Here is a 23,562-nt window from a genome sequence, read left to right as displayed (position 1 = left end):
GTTTGCGCATAAAAATGGACAATTTAAGAAGAGGAGATACGATTATTCGTGCCTTGCGGCTCATTTTCATTGTTGTTGACAACTGGTAACTATTAAAACGGATTTGAGGCTTATAATAGATTTTTATATGAATTTAAATTGTAATGGATTTTTAATATAAATTTTAATTATAAATACGATCAAATAAGGGTAAATTTAATTATAATAATTTTGTATTAAGAGTTTAAGTTCTAATAGAATTTTAATGAGAATATAAATTATTATAAATTTTTATAATAGTTAGCTTTGGTGGAGTAGATTATTCATAGAAACTTAAATTGCAGTAGATTTTTAATAGAAATTTATAGTATAATAAGTTTTTACTACAAGTAAGTTTGTGTTATAATAAGTTTTTAGTATAATTAAATTTATATTATAAAAAGTTTCTCTCCAATATAAATAAATTTATGTTGTAATAAGATGCTAATATAAATTTGAGTTATAGTGAATTTGAATAGAAATTCAAAGTGTAATAAATTTTTAATAAAAATTTGAATTGTAGTAGATTTTAATCAAAATTGAAATTGTAATCGATTTTTAATAGAAATTTATATTTTTATGCAGAATACGAGCGTTACAATTAGGAAGAATTTACTGTACTCCTAATCAATAGTGTCATTTTTTAACCTAGATTTGGAAGTTTTAACTCAGACCCAACCACGATCTAACCCAGACTTAAATGAAGTTTAAATAAGTTAATATGACTCATCTTTATCGTGTTAATATGACATCACTCCACTAAGATCTACAGTTTCATGGGTGTACGATTTTTCATTGCAAAATTGAATCTCCTTGTACAGTAAATTCTCCCTAATTGTGTGGCGAAAGATAGTATTTCATATACACTCCCCGCTAAAAGTATTCGGACACTCGCCGAAAATTAATTGAATTTGAGTGACCGATAGGAAATTGTTAGAATTTCTTCGATGCTTGTCAAAGTTGATTGTATTTAACTGTAACAAGTACATTCAGTAAATTCTCTTTTTATTCTATTCGTTTTTATAGTTGTCGACAATCGGTAACTATAAAAACGAGCCTGGGTGCTTGCAGAAATTCTAGAAAAAATAGCGCAAATTTAGACCAACAGGGTTGATGTTACCTAATTTTTTCCGATTTTTATGTCCAGGATCCTAGACAATCCAATATAAAAAGCAGAATAACCGATATTAGCTCAAAAGCTCAACAAAAATAAAGAACTAAAAAAGTTCTCCTCTAACCAAATTAAACTCAAGATAGGTCATTCGAAAGCGGACTTCGAAACGATTCATTCGCATCAAATTTCATCCCCATATCTTTCCTAGCAAAATAGCTACAGCCAAAAATCGAAATATCAATATTCGACTCTTGTTTCCTGACGGGTGCTCGCAAAAATTACAAAAAAAATCTGACAGATCCCCACTCGTGTGACACAAGCGACGTAATTTTGTCCAATGTCTGCATCGAAAATCTTCGTTGTCCCGGCGCGGTTCTCTCAGTGGAAAGGGAAAGTGGGTAAACAAAGAATCATCATACGGATTCGCCGGACGAGGGTCGTTACCGCAATAACGGTTCGAACTGTGGGAAATGAATTCGCGCGCGAGGAGGCCGGCGTATTACCTCGTGGATTTCATTGCCGACATGTTCAGTAAATAATCGCAGTTATTCGCCGCGGTCGATCCGGCCGACGCGCGCTCGTACGATTCTAATCGGCGTTTCGATGCCTCCTGATAAACTGTAACGGCAGATATAATTATATTAAACCGAATGGCTTACCGATGGCATCGTGCTCTGGCTGTGTTGCATCGGTGCGCCTCGCCACGGGCGTTGCATAATTGCAGCCGATCGATCGAGAAAGCGTTCGACTCGCGCTTTTTGCCCGGGATGCGGCAACGCCGATTGTGTTAGACGCCTGAAAATTATCCGCGGTGATTGCATCGATCGATCGATTTTATTCGCGTCGCATGAAAATCGTCGAGATTTTTCTTAACAATTGTTCGTTTCCGCTTCGACGCGGTTTTCGTCGTCCTGGAATTGTTGATTCACTTCAAAGATAGTTTATTCGAAATTTATATAAAATATTATACGATATTTTACAAAAGATATATTTATATATATATATATATTCGCTAGAATAAAAATTTATCTCGATAAAAATTGTTTCGAACGAATTTGTATTCGACACTGTCGATTTATCTGGATACAATTTTATTCGAATATGATTTTATTGGAATAAGAATTCGTTCGAATATGATTTTATTCGAATAAGAATTCGTTCGAATATGATTCTATTCGAATAAGAATTCGTTCGAATATGATTTTATTCGAATAAGAATTTATTCGTACAGGTATTCATACGAGAAATAACTGGTTTAAATAAAAATGATAGAATACAAAGTGAAAATGTGACAACTTTTGATTTAAATTGTACTGTATTAATAAATGTCACTGTCAGCAAAAAATTATTCGTGTATTTTTAATTGGTAAGAAGATGAGGAAATAATATTATGACCGAATATTAACACTTTGACTGCCGCGTCACCCGTATGCGGATGACGAAATTATTTAAAATTTCATTTCCATGCTAATCCATAAAAATTTCTTCATTTTATTAAGATTCACAATTGGTAAGAATGTTGAAATAGTTGTCGATGTTATACAATTTTGCTTCGCAAGTTTAATTTAATTGATTAAAATACTTGAATTCTATGAAATTTTTAGATGCTTTCGGCGCGGTCGTCAATGTGTTAATGAGAATAATAGTTATTATTAGACTGCGGATTTTATGCATGTATGCCAAAAATGTGTGCAAGATAGTAAAAACGTATTTAAACAATTTGAAAATATTATGTCCAATTTTTATATTATATGAACATCCGCAATCTCTCTGGTTGTCACTAAACATTACTATTTGCAATTATATTATAACTATTAAATTACATAATAATTGTTGTTACAAATCGCGAAAAATTCTGAAATTAAAAGAACTGTTGATTCGACGATCTCTAAACTCGGAAGGGTAAACAATAAGGCGATCTAACGGTAAGAAATGAATCCTGGTAAGCGTATTGTGAACTTTTGCAGGCGCAGGTGCCGTGCAGGTGCGAGCCTGACCTAGCCCAGCGGGGAGCCTCGAGAATCAAACGCCGGTAGAAAGAGAAATGGCGAACGGAAGGAACGAGAGCCAGCTCCGAGAGCTCGAGGACGACTTGTGACCGCTCGGTAAGCAATTGCGCTCCTCACACGCGTCGGTACCGGAAGCTTGCACCCTCCAGCGAGGATCAGTTCATCCTATAACTTCGCTGAATAGTTATTTCATATTTTCTTCGCACGAAAATCGCATGATTTCTGCTAGAGAACTTTCGAAACACTCGGAAATTGGTATTTCATTAAGATTTTGTTTTTGATACTAGGAACACCGGCTGAGTTCCAGATTTTTAGAGTGTTTTGCTTTAATTTTTTATTATAAATATGTATTTGAATTTAATTTTTGTTATTAATTTCTGCATGAAATTAATTTTTTTTACAAATTTGTACATGAATTTAATTTTTATTATTAATTCATATCTGAATGCATTCTTTTTGGAAAATTTTTTTTGGAAAACGAAGTTAAAAGCTCCCTCTTATTGTTATTAAAAAAATAAAGACCGCGACACATCCCAATGTACATTAAATTCCTTATAGTAATAATAACGACATTGTTTATGTAAATGAAAACAAAATTATATTCTGTATATTTTTTAGCATTGCTGCAACAAATGCATTTTTTTTAGTTGAAATATTTCAAATATTTCTCTTTCGTAAGGACCTTCGTGATTCATACAAATTTTCTCTGAGGAAAGATAATCACTCGAACAGTTTGCAGTCGCACAAAATACTAACTGAATACGCGTCCGCTTCCCGTTACGATCGAGTTTTTGCGGTCCAATAGTGAAACGCTACGCGAAAAGCAAAGCAAATGCAGTTTATTGTACCTCGGATACCTAGTACCTTGCTCAGGTACAAGAGTCATTTTTTATTGCAATGAATTCTACGAAACTGTACTACAGCCAGCTACACACTGCGATGAAACTATAATACACTCACGAACATTGTGAAACGTTCTATGTAACTTAGAAATTTATGTTTCTTTCACTGGTAGTATTATCGTTTATACTCTAAAAAAGCATGTCGCTCAGTTGTATGAAATGCAAATACTCGATCCGCGACAAAACTATACCAACGGCAAACTAAACACTGCGAAAAGAGATTTTTGTTTTCAGTTGTTGTTATTAGGTGTGCAGTATTAAATTAGAAATAAACTAAATGCAACGGAGATCAATATAATTAACAATTTAAAGAAGGAAAACTATTCGATGCGAAAAAATGCCCATATGAGCCGTTTATTTTGAAAGTGGCATAAGTCACTTTTTAAGTCGAGATATTTAAGGGTTTGCGTTTTGACACGTTTAAAAATATGGATGCTAACTTTCGAGAAGATTTACTTGTATTTGTTATCTCAGGATACTGATATTTTTCTCAGTATAAATAATTTCGTATAAACATTAAAAAATCACCACTTTTCATTACGGTAAAGTGACTTAAGCCACTTTCAAAATAAATAGTTTAGAAAAATGACTGACATATATTAGTTTTGTCCGACGTATTTTACTGAAGCGATGTTTTGAAAGGACAGTGATTTACTAAAATTGTTGAATAAATTACATATATAATAATAATTTATACCATGAACATATTTAATATAGAGGTTTGATTTAAGTATTTTTTATTTTAATATTCATAAAATACAAAAATAATTAGTACATTTTCAAACATAAGTATAAGTAAGTTATATGAAAATACATCAGTTCAATTTAATTTTCGTCATCAATAGGAGTGATTAAGTCCTCGGAAATCGTGTTTTGTTTCAAGTTTTTAAAATAACTGTGGTATATTGGGGGTATATAATTAAGCAAGTCCATCATGTCTTTGTATTTTGCTGAAGAAACAGGACGAGATCCAGCGTATAACGGATCCATCTCCATTTGTGAATAACGCCTAGGTCTTCCTCTTTTTGGTGACAAATCCAAAGTTAGAAATTCATCTTTTTCATCTAAAGTTAGTTTATAAAACATTTTATAGTCATCTGCTGGCGGGTCTGGAGGTAGCCGCCACATCACTATAATATAATTTACAAAACTGCACTATTCTCTTTCACACTTATAAAAATAAGTCCAGTGATCACAACTTTTTTAAAAATACTGAAAATAATTTAAAACAATACTTCACACACACTTATCACACGTTTCTATTTCTTTTACACTAAGCCCCGCAATTAATTTCCTGAGTACAGCGACTTACGCCACTTTCAAAATAAACATGTTTGTTATACCGTTAATTAGCAAAACTTCTCTCGAACAAATCTCAATAGTTCTCAACTTATTGATTGCAAATTTTTAAAAAATGAAAAGATACCGTTCAATTGTAATTAGTGTTACCATTAACTCGATTTTTTTGAAAAAGTGACTTATGCCACTTTCAAAATAAACGGCTCATATATTAGGGAGAAATTGTTGCGTAGTTTATAACTATTTAAAAAGTAATGAAAAATATGTTTTAAATAACCCCGGTGGTCGTCCAAAATCAAGAACTGTGCGATGAAGGTGACAAATTTTATGACGCACTTCGAATTCTACAATGACAGCATGGCAAATAACAACGAAATCCGATGTGAGAGCGAGTATGAGAACGGTGCAGAGAATAATAAAGGGTTCCAAGCATTTGAAAAGGCTTAAAACGAAGAAGAAATCGCCATTAACTGATAAACATAAACCGGCCAAATTTGCAGAACATCGGGTACATTGGCGTTAAAAGTGGGAGAAAATAATCTTTTCTGACGAAAAGCGTTTTAATTTACTGACGGCCTAAATTATTATTCTCCTGATCTGAGAAAAGAAGAAATTGCGTAGCCAAGGCGGCAAATGAGTGGCGGTAGTATTATGATGTGGGCAGCTACTATGAAGATACTATGGAAAGACGGATATTGAATTTGTTTCTATAAAAATGAATAGCAGAACGTACGTGGATATCGTTAATAGGCAACTATCGAAATATGCAAACGAAATAGCTAAGCGAAAATACAGGGTTCCCCGGAAAGAATCATCCGATTTCAAAAATTTATATTTTAAAAAATGACACACAGAAAATTATAATTCAAACACGAATATAACGGGAAAATGTGCGAGTTTTACTTCTTATTATTTTTTTCTCATGTACCAAACCGTTGGATTGGTCGCAGTTCATCCGATAATATGGTTCTACACAGTTGGCCTCCGAGATCACCCGACCTAACCCCATGCGACTTCTTCCTTTGGGGATTTGTGAAGGATCTTGTCTTTGTACCACCTTTACCTACAAGCGTAAATGAACTGAAAAAACGCATTTGTGATGCTGTACAAACAATTACCAGAGATACATTACACCGTGTCTGGCAAGAACTTTCATATCGCAATGATATCATACGTGTAACGAAAGGAAGTCATATTGAACACTTGTAAACAAAAACTCACACACTTTCCCGTTATATTCGTGTTTGAATTATAATTTTCTGTGTGTAATTTTTTAAAATATAAATTTTTGAAATCGGATGATTCTTTCCGGGGAACACTGTATATCTTTCAACAAGATAACGCAGCTGCGCGTACTGCAAGAATAACACGAATTTATCTCGAAGATAAAAATATAGATATTTTACCATGATCAACAAGATCGCAGGATTTGAATATAATTGAAAACTGTTCGGGAATGCCAGCTGAGAGAGTATACTCAAGAGGAAAGCAATTTAACGCCATAGAAGAATTAAGAAAAGTTCATCGAGGATATACATGGAAGAATTTGAAACAAAACACTATTCAAAAACTGTACAAATCTTTACCATAAAGAATGTTGAAAGCAGTAAAAAGGAAGGATGGAAATACACGTTATTACGAAGTAACAAAAAGGATTCTATGTGTTGATTTTTTAGAGAAAACTCCACCTGTCTTATAGTTTCGTCGCGCCCGTTTTTCTTATAAATTGTTACCATTACTGTAAAACAGCAAGAATACTGGTCAATTTTGTATACGTTACTACAGAAAGGGTTCTCTGTATATATTCATATACAAAAACTTTGTGCACGTCTTTGGTTTTAAAAAACGCTAGAAATTCGGGAGCGTCTTATAGTTTTGTCGCGGTGTGTACTATAGACGATCAGAAAGAAGCCTTCGACGCTTATTGGCATCAAGGATCGTATTATAAGAGACTTAGTTATTTAAGTAGATGAATAAAAATCAAAAATTAGGCGCGTTCACGTAAAAGGGACACAGGAAATGATCGTATTTTGCGAAAGCATAGACTGCATCACCATGTCCCTGTTGAATCGCGTCTCATTAAAACGTGTAAAAAATATTTCCTCTTAAAATTCAACGAAAGCGATGAAGTTATCAGAACAAGTAATTAACCCGAGAAAGATGACCTACGTCGCAGAGGCGCCTGCGAAGACTGTTGATTTTTGTTAATTTTTCATAGAGGTCTAGTGATTTAAGTTTAAAATTACTTAAAATATAAAAAAATATAATATAAATGCATTTTATTTTTACAATAATGCCAAACCTTTAAAATGACTAGATTAACTTAAATAAATATCCATTGTTACTATAAAATTGACGCTTTAGAAAAGCATGCGCCTCTGAAGCGTATGGTTATCTTTTACGTACGTTGTCATATGGTTATCTTTCTAGGGTTAAGAAGATTTCTTCGAACGAAGTCGCGGATTGTTTTCGCGATAAAAGAGGAGCGACTGCCCTCGCAAACAAAATTACCCGAAGAACAAATCGAGGAAGCGAAGTGTTGTATTAAAAATGTTCCGGCTTGTGAAAGTCATTATTCAAGATCACATTATATCTCGGAAATATTTACCGTCCGGATTGAATGCGACAATGATGCACGATCTTTACAAATCGGAAAATTCACGCCCGTTAAGCGTTTCAACTTACAGAAAGATCTTAGTTTCGCCGCGGTGTATATAGATCGACGGAACAGCTCGCTTGATAATAAGACGAAGCGAGAGCAAGTAGAAATTCTTTGAACAGCGTAATACGATCACACGGCAAAATAATTATCACATTACGGGCGACCATTAAAAGCGAGTGCCTAAATCACGGCGAATGGAACGCGTCGGGCAACGAACAAATGAATGGTTCCGGTAATTGTTTGCGTTCGTATATGCTTTCGATTTAAGTTCCACATTAAATTCGTGACCCGAGGTAGCGAAACACTGACCGCGGAGTTATTCGAAATAATTGCACTTCCATATAATGTGTTTGTAAATATTAACCAACGATCCTGGCCGACTAACCACGCCGAGATCTCGCCGGCGCACACTATCCGGTTATTACGGACGTATAATAAACCGTTGCCGATGAATATTGGAACTATTTTATGATTGTTACGTTCCATCTCTGTGGCTCGAATTCAATTACGAAATTCTAAACGATATATTGAATTAGCAGTGGCTCGCCGGAACGTTTCCACTTCGAGCTTTTCGCTTCGGATGGCTGAAGAAACGAGAGGCGAAGAAAATCTAGCGATATTCTGGTGAAAAATCAGCCGACCTCGGGGCTCATTTGAAACATCCGGCGCTCTATTTTACAGGTATCGTTGGTGAGTAAACTGCGGATCTTCGTGCGAAATGGAAATTTTCCAAGGCGATTGCGGGGAGTAGAAATTAAATAAATAAAAAAGCAGAAACAAATTGTTCCTTTTAATCATTCTAATAAGTAAAAATAGTATGACAATTTCATTATAAATTCTTCTTATGTTTTCATTATTTTGTACATCATGTTTACCATAAATGCATAAAATCTAATCATTGGTAAGCGGACTGCGGATCTTTGTGCAAAATAAAAATATTTTCTGTCTGATTGCAAAATATAGGAGGCAGGTGTAATTTGATTTTTACCTTTGGTAATTTTATTTAGTTGGAATTAATATACCAACATATTTAGTTTCTCTAAATCCGTTCACTGATTTCAATTTTATCGACATATTTTTCTTATAAATGAGTAAAATTGACTGTTTATTAATAGTCGTGTTGTACTAGCTGGCTTATAGCTTTCTGGGTGGTCAATAAACATATTTGTTATAAGAAGAGTGTAAGAACAAATAGTAATTTACAGTAAAGAAAATTGTGTAAGAACGAAGTTATTATGAACAAAAGATTACGCAGATTATTACGAAAACATTAGAAGATTGTCAGTCAATGGACATGAATGAAATAAAATATTTAATTTGTTGTTCATCGTCAACAATCTGAAGGCGGTTGCAATAGCTAACTGTTAATATTTTTGCTGTTGAACCATATTTTATTCATAATAGTAGTTACATGTTAATAACATATAAATACATTTATTATTATTATTCCGGATTTAGTATTATATATTACCATAGATTATTAAATAAATAACATATTAATTTATTAACCCCATTTTCTTCACGATTGCAATGATTAAAAAACCATGTGACTATATTTAGTTAAGCTAGTCGAATTAAAAAATATTATTTATATTTTATACGTTAATATCGTGTAAATAATAAATATACAAATAAATAAAGGATAATAACAAAATTAATTGTATCGAATATAGTATTTATGTAAAAGACATTTATACAGCTTTTTCAATCAAAGTAGAAAAAAATCGTGAAACATCGAGATACGATTCTTTTTTTGTTACTCTGTTTAATGGAATTGAACCACGTTTTACATTAAAACTTTCTTGGACCATGTTGGAGAGAAATAACGGCAGGTGATGTCGTAGACCAAATTGACGAGATAAACGTACAGATGAGACATTAACTTTACTACCGTCTCGAAATGGTGGCTCCGCAAGCGAAATGGGATGACTGTTCTAGAAAATTAGTTATCACTCGTAAATCACAGTTATTTATGGGAGGCTTAATACCCCGCGATTACGTCTTAAAGCATGATTCATCTTTCAAGCAGACTCTGTCAGTCTTAATCAATTTTAGCACGTCCAAGAATGTAATGATTGTCGCTGGCAGGCTTGAGATTATGCGAACGATCGATAAATCACGTTCAACGGCGATGATCGGGATTTGCGTAAAGTTTTTGTTCATAGCTTGGAACTGTGCTGTGGCCAATAAGGCATCGATGCAACGTGACTGATAAGGGTGCAACGAATTCAGAAGTATGCGTCGCGACTGCAGACAAACGCATCGGTCCGCAGCGAAGAAGCTTTTCTTTCAAGCATTTAATTTGTATAATTATTTTGTTATTATTCGATCGGAACGTAGTCTCAAAAATGTGGGATAACTTCAGAATAGCACTTATATATACTACAATGTACAGTTAATATAAAAATGCTTCTGTTTCTAAGGTGTGATAACAAACTGTAAAACGATACCGGCTGTTTTAATTATTTATAACCGGGATGTTCAATGTAAAAATCCGAAAAAATTTCTCAACATGTGACTCGCAGATCTGCAAGCGTTACATTTTTTTCATAATTTTCATAAGCACCAAACAGAGCAAATAATCGAAAACCTGATATTTCGAAATTTTCCTGTAACAAGTCTCATGGTAAAGTTATGGGGTTTGTGCTTGGTGCAAATAAATGGCTGTGAAGAGAGCTTTCGAATGACCTACTATAAGTCTGACTCGATCCAGCAGTTTTTCTTAAAATTCCACATATGTTTAGAGCCTTTGAGCTAACTTTGTATATTGTAAACTCTTCTGTCTTTTACGAATAGGAAAAATGTTTTCATACATTTTTAAGCATAAAGTTAGATACGTAGATTGGTTCGAAATTAATCTCGGTTTTCAGGATCGGTTGAAGTATTATGTAATTTTATTCGTTTTAAAATTATTATTGAAAAAATTGCGGTTATATTGACAGTGTTCATCTTCGACAATTTTCTAAATATTTGTATTGATAAAATAGCAACTAAAAAGACAAGTATTATTTAATAGAACGCAATAAACATCACTGTGAAATCGCTTTTCATTTCTTTTTCTAAATTAGATCGAAAAATTAACCAGCATCATAACGTTCCAGATCAATGCCAGAAATATTATGGTAATTTTAACGTCGTATATCGTTGTCAATCTCCACACTATCTGCACTAAAAAAATGTGAAGCAAAAGGGTTAACTTAACTCCATACAATGCTGAAAACTGCGTTCAAATAGCATTTTGCAGTTTTCCATAAAAAATTGCAAATCTCACCCGAATCACAACGTTCCAGATCAAAGTTGTGGAAAATATTATCTCAACTATTACTATATTTAACGAAGCTTCGAGTTACGGTTCTAAATAAAATTTTCACTTGCACAATAAATCCCATTCTACATAGAGACTACCACGTTATTTATATGTGAGACATATTCGCGTAATAAATAGTTTAGCTATCGTCAATTCGTATAATCGAGGTTCTAACTCGTTCGAACATTTCTGCGCGCGACTGTACATCTCTGGAGGGAATCGCGAGAGTATCCCGAATGATCGTAGAAATACCGGAAACGGAATCGACGTTTCGTGTTTCTTGGCCAGTGCACCATATGCCGATTATATTCCATTATATGGCGGCTCTATGAAGTGGCATGTTACCGGTCCTTAACATACCAACTATTTCTCGGCAACGTCATGGTCGCGCCACGGCACCATTGTTTCGCGGTATAATAGAGCGTCGTCCGGAATAGATACGCGCATCTGCGCGTATTCTGCAGCCTCGGTAATGAGTCTATGCGCCAGCGCTCCCGACACCGACAACCTCCAGCCTCCTCGCAGGATCACCACGAGATCCTTATCCCCTTAAGTTCGACATTTGACATGCCACACGTCACCCTTTCTGCAACCCTGTTCACGCAGCACTTCGGAATCCACACGTTTCTGCAATATTTTCCACGATTTTTATTGTAGTTACCGAAGTTTGCTCAAAGGCTGCAGACAAATGTGGGATTTCAGGAAAAATTGCTGGATCGAATCAGACTGACAATAGGTCATTCGAAAGCTCTCTTCAAAGCCATTTATTTGCATCAAGCGCAAACCCCATAACTTCACTATGAGATTTGTTATAGGAAGATTTCGAAATATCAGGTTTTCGATTATTTGCTCTGTTTGGTGCTTATGAAAATTATGAAAAAAATGTAACGCTTGCAGATCTGCGAGTCACATGTTGAGAAATTTTTTCGGATTTTTACATTGAACATCCTAGTTATAAATAATTAAAACAGTTGACATCGTTTGATATCGTAGATTAAAAACAGCGTATGTATTTTCATATTGACTGTACATTGTTATAAGTACCATTTGGAAGTTCTTAGAAAACATCTGGGCTATTTTCTAATTGAATAATAATAAAATAATTATATAAATTGAATAAAATCCACGTGACTCACACATTTAGAAACGATTAAATAAGAAAAACTGATTGATCCTTCAACGTGTAAATAATTGTTTGTGCGTCATTAAAGGTTGAAATTACTTTTCCGTGGTAATTAATTGAACAGTAAATCTGAGCAATTAGTTTCAGAAAATATAGATACATAGTTTTTTGTAATGTAGTGCGGATACGTGCGTGGAATATGCGAGCGAAATCTTTGCGAGCTGTAACCAATCCGTGCCGCACGGCAGTTTACCGGTAGGTCGAGACAGGCCGGCCAACAATATTACATTATTATTTATTAATTCGGAGCATTCGAGATGTGTATCTCTTACGATGCGGTGCTGCTCTACCCAGGATCACGACTTTCTTATCTCCGCAGGTAACCAGCGACTCTCAATCCGAAGCTTTTGTTTTAGCATTCAACCGATCCCAGGTCAATCCACGATGCACGTATTCAATTCTAAATAATTACGCATTTATCTTCAACATTGCAAATATGGAAAATTACCGGAATAATGGTTTCTGTATTTTCGAATTTGTCATTATTGCGACTGACAGATACATGTACGTTAACTAGTAAATTTATCTATTGCCAATTATAAATTTTGAATAATTACAATTGCGTTAGTTTCATAAACTAATTAAAACGTTTCGCTGATTAATAATTTCAGATTAGAAATTGTAATCCTTCAGGATGTTTACAATTCTTGCGGTTGATTAAAAATAATAGGAACACAGTTTAAATCTACAAAATTGAAATTTTAAAATATTGCTGTCTTTATGAATGATTTATTTCATAAATACAAAAAATCAAATATAATGATAAATAATGCGTGGAATGAAAAAATAAGTTCTATCCCGAAAAACACAGTTGTGTTTTTATATTTTGGTTCATTGGTAAAGAATATGAAACATGTATGATGTAATCGAATTTTAACCGAGATTGGTATTTTTCAAAGTCAATTAGAAAATATCCGAGAGAATTTAACCTCAAACAGTAATATGCTACTGTTATTTAAACATATTTAACTAGTTATAATATTATAAAAATATTTGCATAATATTTTTGGACAGTCTGTAGAATCGTTTTGAGACAAAATATACTTGACAGCTTTTGGAGATGAAGCAAACGAAAAATCTCAAATTTGAAAACTCTTTCGTTCGTTCAGAATCAGAACTATTCGTAATGAAGCAGTTAAAATAAAAGAACAGATAAGGAATGACATTTTTTAAAATCGTATTTAGCATATTCAAATCTATGATAATTACTTAACATTTATTGAAATATTGACGCTTTTGTTACTGATGCTATCAAAGATACCAATGCACTTGTTTAAATATTATTTAAATTATACTGGAATATTTATATCAAAAGAACTGACAAGGAACATAACCTCTTTTAAAATCGTTTTCAATACATCAAAATCTATTATAATTCCTTAATATTTAATGAAACCTTGACAATTTTGTTACTCATATTCCATAAACTATATTGCAGCATAATCCTTCTACTAAAGATAGTAAAACACCTGTTCAAATACTGTATAAATATATTAAAATGTTCATATTCTTACGAAAAGTGTGTATGACTGTATTTATAAAACAAGTGGTAACATAAATAAAATAAATAATAAATAAATTAAATAATAAAACAAATAAATTAAATACTGTATAAATATATTAAAATGTTCATGTTCTTACAAAAAATGTGTATCACTGTATTCTGTATAAAACAACCGATAACATAAATAAAATGTATAATAAATTAATTCATTACTGCACAAATGTATTCGAAAGTTCATATTCTTACAAAAATATGTATCATGTATCCATAATCTAACTGGTAACATAAATAAGAAATAAATTAATTGCTATGCAAATATATTCGAATGTTCATATTCTTACAAAAATATGTATGACTATACCCATAAAATAACCGGCAACGTAAACAAGATAAATAATAAATAAAGCTCGATAATCGATGACAAGAGATGCCTTCCAAGCATTTCCAAAACCAGAAGAACCATGAGATTTGAAAATTCCACTGACAATTCGAAATTCTCCTTTCGAACATAGAAATTTCGAGAAACCCAACTGCAACAGCTCTCAATCCCAAGCGTTTCAGAATAAAACATGGTCGAAAGACCCTCGTTTCTCCGTAGCAGCTGGCGGTGTCCTCGAAAATCCGTCCTCGAGGACATCAGATGGTAGCTGGTAGCAGCCTCAATTTCATTTGAACGAGCAGCCGCTCGATTTCCTATCCGAGAGCCTCCAGAAATAGAATCGAAGCAGAAGGAGCTGCAGCTATCCGTGCACACCGCAGGATACCTCTGAATACCATGGCCGGTGTGTGTCCACCTACGAGCACCATGGGCCAGCGCAATCTCGTGGCATCGGTCTGACCTCTCGGTACCAGCGGCTACCGTTCTGTGATTACCATGATAATTCGCTGGCTCGCCCATACTCACCACCAATGCCCCCTGGCAGGCCAGATAATATGCAATACCGTCCGATAGAGCAGATTCCGTATTCTTAACGACGACCCGTGAGCATATCCGGACCCATTGTTTCCCAGCAGCCCCCGGCTCGCCGAAAGCGCGTCTGTATCGCGCATATCGCCAGCGAAAAACCGACGACATGCTCGTGCGAGCACTTTTCTGGCCGCTGCATATGGAGAAACTCGGCTGCTTCGCTAACAAACTATTTTCTGCTTTCGTTCTTCGCCGTTTTCGAGTTTACGGCGGCGCGCACCGCGGTCAGAGCCCCGAAAATCCGGCATAATTTATACAGGATGAACAATTTAAAGCGATCCGGTCGAACATCTTCGAAACAATTCGAATTCAAATCTCGTTTGAAACATTTTTTACCGTCGTCGACGGTTTCAAAGATACTTGACTGGATCGATATAAATGGGTCACCCTGTATGTACAGGGTGTGGCACGTAACTGTCGCCATGATTTTTCGAGCACTTTTGACCGTCAGACGAGAAAACGTTTCGAACAAAAGTTAATCTATATTTAGTCGGCTATATATTGATAAATAACAAGTTTTAAAAACTATTGTTCTTCGACTAAAGCTCAAGGTCACCTTGACTTTTTTAAACGGCACCGTGTATTTTTGACTTCGCAGGGTTATTCGCAATGAAAAAATGAATTCGAGGAACTGCTGCACTATGACCTTCGGGTGACCTTGACTCTAGAAATTTAAAGTTGAACAACAAAAGTGTTCACATCGAAAGCTATTTTATTTCAATGATTTTGAAATAAGTGTAGTCGATTTTCTTGCGAAAGCAATTTCAGTCGTGTGAGAAAATCACGATTAGTTGAAAATATTAACATAAATTAACACGAGATCGAAGTTTCCAAAAATTGATGTAATTAACAATTGTGTTATTTTTGGTTTAAAGATAATCTCCACTGATTCGGGGAACGTAATGTTCAAGAAAACATTTATAATAAACAATCTCTGTATCAACCTAATAGATTGTGTAGATCGTCGTGCGAATTCCCATCGTGATAGATCACTGCACTGTATCGTTAATTAAAACAGAAATAATCCGCAATATCGATATGGCATAATACCGATACGGCAGAATATCGATGCTTTAGCATAATTATGCAAGCTCGCGTTGTTCCAGGCCTAAACGCTAATTCATCTAATTAGACGAAACAATCGTTCGTTCGTGCACCGAATGCCCCAGGCGAAAACATCGACGCCAATCTTCAACGGTAATCATTATTAAGTAACAATCCACGAAACCTCTCGCAACAGCCCGGCCAATTACGACAGAACGTGATGTACAAGTAGAAGATTGCATTGGGAGTTTCTCTTATCAGGCGAATTCCTCGGTCGTAATATGTAGAAGCCGACATTTCGCAAAGTTGCAACAGGTGAAATTTTTCAGACGTTCCAATCAACAATTTTTTTAATCGATTCTCCTCACTTTCCCATCCGCTTTCTACCGTCGTAGCGATATTCTCGGAAAAAGCAACTCGGTGGTGTCGAAAGTGCAGATTTCACTCAGCAAAGCGAGATTACTTTTGCAGGATCTTCGCGAAGCTGCAACGGGCTCGAACTTTGAACTCTGCGCAGTTTTCCCGAATGAATTTTCGAGACAAGGATATTCTCTCGCAATTCAATTCTAGGATCTAAACTACGGATTTAATAATCAATAGTAAGATTTGACAAGCGAATCCAAAGTGATCTACTAAGTCCCGAAATTATGTCACTTCCGCGAAATGAGGGGTTCCTGAGGTTATTTGAAGTAACTTTTTCCTTAGCGAAAATGCAATTTGAACCTTTGTTTACGAGTTATTAATGAAAAACAGTGACCAATAAGAGGCGAGATCAGCTGGCGCGAGGCGGCCGAGCCAACGAGCGTACGAGGCCCAGTTCCGCTCATTGGCTCGGCCACTTCGCGCCAGCTGATCTCGCCTCTCATTGGTCACTGTTTTTCGTTAATAACTCGTTAACGAAGCTGCGAATCGCATTTTCGCTAAGGAAAAAGTTACTTTAAATGACTTCAAGAACCTCTCATTCCGCTGAAGTGACGTAATTTTGAGATACCCTGTATACTACACTCCATGTCATTAGAATTACTCATAATTCCCTTTGGGAATTAATTGTAATTGAGCGTTAATATAATAAGAAAAAAGTTCAGTACTAGTATAAAAGCATTCTAGATATAATATTCTAGGAAAAACATAGATTGATAAAGTTAGGACTTTGACTTCTAAGATAAGATTTGCAATAAATAAAATTTTTAAGACTTTGTACCAACGATTAAATCTGAAAATTTTTTAAATATTAGCAGAAATTGTAAAATTCGTCTGTTTTCTTTTTTAAACAAATTCGTAATTAACTAGCTGATGAATGAATACCTGCTGCACTAATTTGCCATGCAATAATAGTAGTCGTGTATTAATTAATTATGTTTCGAGATACCAAATGTCGACTATAACAAGCAATTGTTTTGAAACGCTTTATTAGCAAAAATATGTGGCACAAGAATTTTTATGACAATTTCGAACATCTGAGATTTCCATGTACTTTGCCATACAAGAATTAATTTTGCACAAGGTACATCACATCAACCAAATTAAGTAACTTATATTTGAAATACTTCGCTTGTGGAAATATATGTTAGACAAATTTATAAAATCACTTTGAAGATCTGTATTTTATAAAATTATTTAAAACCAGAAAAATGATGACATGAAACCTTCTGAAACTGCAATATATTATATCATACAATAATTAATTTCCGATTTTAAAGATTTTTCGATTTAAAAATTTCAAATTGCTCACTTGAAATAATGTACAGTATATGTCCTTGAAAAAGTGTTTAAAAGCGGACTTCAAATATCAGTATTTTATAAACGAAACCAGCAAACTAGTAACTTAAACACCCTTAACTTTCAATACACTACACCATGTAATAATTAATGTTGCACAGAATTCCCAACAACGACTATAAAATTGATTTCAAATTATCTATTACACAAATAATGTACCTAAAATATTTATCTTTATAAAAGTACATAAAAATTGCAAACTTCGGATATCAGTATTTTATAAACAAAACCAGCAAACTAGTAACTTAAACACCCTTAACTTTCAATATACTACACCATGTAATAATTAATGTTGCACAGAATTCTCAACAACGACTATAAAATTGATTTCAAATTATCTATTACAAATAATGTACCTAAAATATTTATCTTTATAAAAGTACATAAAAATTGCAAACTTCGGATATCAGTATTTTATAAACAAAACCAGCAAACCAGTGACTTAAACATCCTCTAATTTCCTCCAATTAAAAAAATCAACATCGCCTGCGAATACGTATACCAGAAACAAATAAAAAGCCGGGAAAATCTCGGTGCCGAACCTCCCTTTTGCACGAATCCCCTGACGGAACAATGAATCCTTCGCAATCTTCCCACCAGCAAGCGAAGCCCGAGAATTGCGACGAATCTTCGCAATAACTCGAAGTATCTGCATTTCCGAAGCGGACGCAAAAGCAGCAGAACGATGACATAAACAGCCGCTAAGTGGCCATACATTACAACCCCGGCGCACTTCATTTGGACGAGAATATCACTCGCGCCGCGCCGTCAATTTATCAGAATATCGTCTGCTTCCCCGATCGAAGTTCAATTTCATCTGACGTACATTTACATTTTCGCATTCCTTTCGAAGCAGAAGGCGATCGCAATAAGAGCGAGATAAGAGAAAAGAGGGGAAGGGAAGGAGAGGGAAGAGAAGAGAGAGAAACGAAGAGAAGAGAGGCAAAGAGAAGAGAAGAGAAGAGAAGCTTGTCCCGTTCCACTCGCCTGAGCCGGCCTGTACAGCGGGCATGGGCAGAGGCACCTTGAATGGAGACCATTAACTTCGAACGTATATTATTCAAGCCATTCAGACACGGGGAAATCGTCCCTGCTCTGCATAAGGAGGAGAACTCGCGGCGAGCGAGGCCTGACATGGGCCTCAAGTAGCTCGGCCCTGTTCGCTTATGAATCCAGAACCTCGCATACATATGTATCGTCTATTATCGTAATGGCTGTCGGGCTACCGTCAACTAGACGTCACCCGCGCAACTAACGCGAGTGCCCCTCAACCTCGTCCCCATTACCAAACGGATCTCTCTTCCGCGCTGTTCGAAACGCATAAACATCCGTGCAGAGGCTCGGCCATTTTAATTGTTCGCGGCAGAACTTTATGGGCCACTAACGCCGAACATGAAAAATCGCCGAACGGCAAGAACCTTTGCGCGGGTAAACAGGAAGTTTCTCCGACCTGTAACGTTGGAGATTTCGGTGACCTTGGGTGACCTGTGATAGTCCAATTTTCGACCTTTTTTTTGTAAGAAATTGGCCAAAATGCAATATTCCAGATACAGTAATTTCTTTCACACTGTCTGTCAGCTTGGGAACGAAATTGGGCAATTTGAGGAGAGAAGATACGATTATTCAAGCCTTGCATCTTGTTTTTATAGTCGTCGATTGTCAGCGACTAAAAAAACGAGACGCAAGGCTCGAATAATCGTGTCAGCTGTCCCAAATTGAACATTTTTGTTTACAAGTTGAAGGGCAATTGAGGAGAATTTACAGTATAATAATTTCTCTCACATTGTCCCTCAGTTTGGTAATGAAAGTGGAAAATTTAGGGAGAGGGGATGTGATTGTTTATAGTATAGTTTTTATAGTTGTTGACGATCGGTGACTATAAAAGTGAGCGACAAGGTTCGAATTTCCTTTTCTCAAATTGTCTATTTTTGTTTACAAATTGTAGGACAACTGGAGAGAATTTACCGCAATTGTACCTCCTCTTCCCAAATTGTCCATTTTTGTTTACAAGTTGAAGGACATTTGGGGAGAATTTACAGTATAATAATTTCTCTCACATTGTCCCTCAGTTTGGTAATGAAAGTGGACAATTTAGGGAGAGGGGATGTGATTGTTTATAGTATAGTTTTTATAGTTGTTGACGATCGGTGACTATAAAAGTGAGCGACAAGGTTCGAATTTCCTTTTCTCAAATTGTCTATTTTTGTTTACAAATTGTAGGACAACTGGAGAGAATTTACTGCAATTGTACCTCCTCTTCCCAAATTGTCCATTTTTGTTTACAAGTTGAAGGGCAATTGAGGAGAATTTACAGTATAATAATTTCTCTCACATTGTCCCTCAATATGGTAATGAAAGTGGACAATTTAGGGAGAGGGGATGTGATTGTTTATGGTATAGTTTTTATAGTTGTTGACGATCGGTGACTATAGAAATGAGCGACAACGTTCGAATTTCCTCTTCCCAAATTGTCCATTTTTGTTTACAAGTTGAAGGGCAATTGAGGAGAATTTACAGTATAATAATTTCTCTCACATTGTCCCTCAATATGGTAATGAAAGTGGACAATTTAGGGAGAGGGGGATATAATTGTTTATAGTATAGTTTTTATAGTCGTTGACGATCGGTGACTATAAAAATGAGCGACAAGGTTCGAATTTCCTATTCTCAAATTGTCTATTTTTGTTTACAAATTGTAAAACAACTCGAGAGAATTTACTGCAATCGTATCTTCACTTCCTAAATTGTCCTCCTTTGTTTACAAGTTAAAAGACAATTGGGAAGAATTTACTGCAATTGTACCTCCTCTTCCCAAATTGTCCATTTTTGTTTACAAATTGAAGGACATTTGGGGAGAATTTACTGTAATCGTATCTCCTCTTCCCAAATTGTCTATTTATGTTTACAAGTTCTAGGACAATTGGGGAGAATTTACTATAACCGTATCTCATCTTCCTAAATTGTCCATTTTATCGTAATCATATCTCCTGGACACAAATTGTCAATTTTCGTTTCCAAGCTGAGGGACAATGAGAGAAAAATTATTGCATACAGAATGGTCCACGCAATTGTTTCAGTTCGTAACTCCGTTGTTAACGCATTTACGAAAAAATGCCAAAGAAGAAACATGGACTGCTCGAATTGCACTACATTCGCAGGCCCTCAGATCTTTTCTAACTGCATCGGTGCATGTGCAATTAACTATTACATAATTTCCCCAAATGTGATAACGAAATTGAAAGATGGAATTGAATTTTCGAGCAGTAAAGATCTTCCTTATATATCTCCAACCAAAAAAAGAGACAGATTCATTTCTAATTTTGAAACCGAAAGTGAAGATTAAGTTTTTCGTTACATAGGGTAAGAAATTTTTCCAATGAATTATTTAATAATAAATCTTTCATTTAAATTTCAATGAATCAACATCCGCAGATCTAACGTCAAAACTCACTCTTTTCGAGTAAAATGATTTCATTCTTAACAGGTTCTACTTAATTAGACCGCGAACAATTGTACATTGGACGAAGAAACTGCAAAACGTTAAGATGTCTCGAAATATGCCAGAATAAACCAGTTAGGCATTTTAAATCCGATGAAAAATGCGGAAGATCGTAAAACTTCGTAAAAAGTGGTTGAAATGCCGCGCAAATGCCCATAATTATAATAATTGTATGTAATTACATTACATTACAAAGATGACCTTTGCACGCAAATGACGGAAAATATTTTTGAATCAAGTCTTGCGCTACACTTCCCGGCATGCCCTCGCTCATTATCATATCATAATAACGTAACGGTGGCGGAAAAAGTCGTGGTTGCCATCGAGACCGTATATTGCCACCATTTTCCACACAATTTCCCTGTATTTTCCGCATTTATTGCACATTAATTCGAGCCATATATATTTTTCCATATAATTCGCATATGTTTTACATAGAATTTGCATATGTTTTACATACGCTTAGCATATATTTGACATATTTCTGAGTATTAAATTTGCATGAACATGCGCGGTCTAATAACGAGGAATACTGATGCGTTTCTTGTAACTTTTGATTTCAAGTGCTCCTTTACCAGTCGGTTATTCAAATGACATTGTAAAGCGCCCCAAGGTCGTGGAAGATTGAATCCAGGCGAACCACGGGGTACATAGTACCGCGGAATGCAGCCGTTTTCACTAATGTTCGCCATCGAGGTAATTATTGCGGTTAATGCTCGTACCGGCAACAAGTATTCTGACTAATGTTCATGTCGAAAGCAATTATTGCAAGCAAATGCTCATATTCGAGGCAATTATTGCAGTTAATGCCCATGCCAGCGGCATGTACTCTAATTAATGTTCATATGCGAAGCAATTATTGCAGCTAATCCTCACATGCGAGGTAATTATTCTAGCTAATGTTTGTTTGGGCCCGAAGTGGGCACTGCAATTAATCTTCGGACCGGAAAAAAGAATTGTCTCCTGGTTTTTAATTATTCTCTCTCTCTCTCTCTCTCTCTATATATATATATATATATATATATAATATATTATTATATATATATTATTATATATTATTATATATATATATATATATATATATATATATATATATATATATTATAATATATTATTATTATTGTTGTTATTATTATTATTATTATTATTTGCATACGATGCAGAATTGCTTCGTACTCGTAATTAGGATTAATGTTGACGTTCGCGAGCAAACATTGCAGTACATTCACATTCGAGATAATTATAGCCGCTAATGTTCATATCCGATGGAGACGATTAATATTCCTGTCAGAATTGTTCGAGATTAGTAATTTAAATTAATATTCGTACCCGAAACAGGAGCGCCTCGTATTCATAATCAAAATTAATGTTCGCATTCGAGCGAATATTTTAAATGATTTTTACGGACGATGAGAATTATTAAAATTAATGTTCACATACGCGGTGATTAGTGCAGCCAATATTCATATCTGATGGGAATAGCGCAATTAGAATTCTCGCCAGACGTGGAATCGATTTAGATTCTTACGTGTAATTAATAACTGTTTCTGAAACGATCGGTGCGTAGAATGTTTACATTTCATGCAAATATCGCGGCTAATGTGCACATACGATGAAATCACTGCGATTGGTGTTCGAATTCGTAATTACAACAAAATTTTTATATGTAAGCCAATTACACGATTCGATTTTCATATGTGAAATAATCAGTCAGAATACATTGTTCACATTTGTAACAATTATTAAAATTAATGTAATTAATTAATCTAAGTACTGTAATTTATATTCATGTTTGAAACAATTATTGAAATTAATGTAATTAATCAATGTGAGCACTATAATTAATGCTAACATCAGAAGTACAATTGTATCGAATTCTGAATTTTAATTAATCTTCATACTTAAAGCAATTATTGCATCTACATTCGAATGAATTATTGCAATTATTCTTCACATCTGAGATAATTATTACATCTAATGTTCACATTTGGGGCAATTATTGCAATTAATGCTCACATCCATGGTAATTATTGCAGCTATTGTTCGTATCCAATAAAAATACTGCTACTATTAATGTTTCCATTTATTATTAATTGATATATATCAGGAACAATTACTGCAACTAATGTCCACATCAGAAATGGAATGGCTTAAAATTCTCAATTATAATTAATATTAATATTAGAAGCAATTATTGCACCTAAGGTTCACATTTGGAACATTTATTGACATTAATGATCAAATTTGGAACACTTATTCAAATTAATGTTCACAT

At 34.7% G+C, this 23,562-nt stretch overlaps 1 long non-coding RNA gene across 1 annotated transcript in view; it reads left to right on the top strand.

Annotated features, from left to right (window-relative positions):
• Positions 1-9,449, top strand: part of LOC117217497 (uncharacterized) — a 288,454-nt gene extending 279,005 nt beyond the window's left edge. The window contains exons 5-6 of the long non-coding RNA XR_013033409.1: positions 3,100-3,237; positions 8,544-9,449. This is a non-coding gene — a long non-coding RNA (uncharacterized LOC117217497). The remainder of the gene's footprint in view (positions 1-3,099; positions 3,238-8,543) is intronic.
• Positions 9,450-23,562: the final 14,113 nt, after the last annotated feature.

The sequence above is a fragment of the Megalopta genalis genome, chromosome 5, assembly GCF_051020955.1.
Source record: "Megalopta genalis isolate 19385.01 chromosome 5, iyMegGena1_principal, whole genome shotgun sequence".
Lineage (NCBI taxonomy): Eukaryota > Metazoa > Arthropoda > Insecta > Hymenoptera > Halictidae > Megalopta > Megalopta genalis.
Note: the sequence above shows the minus strand (reverse complement) of the source record. Positions and strands in the feature narration are given on the sequence as shown.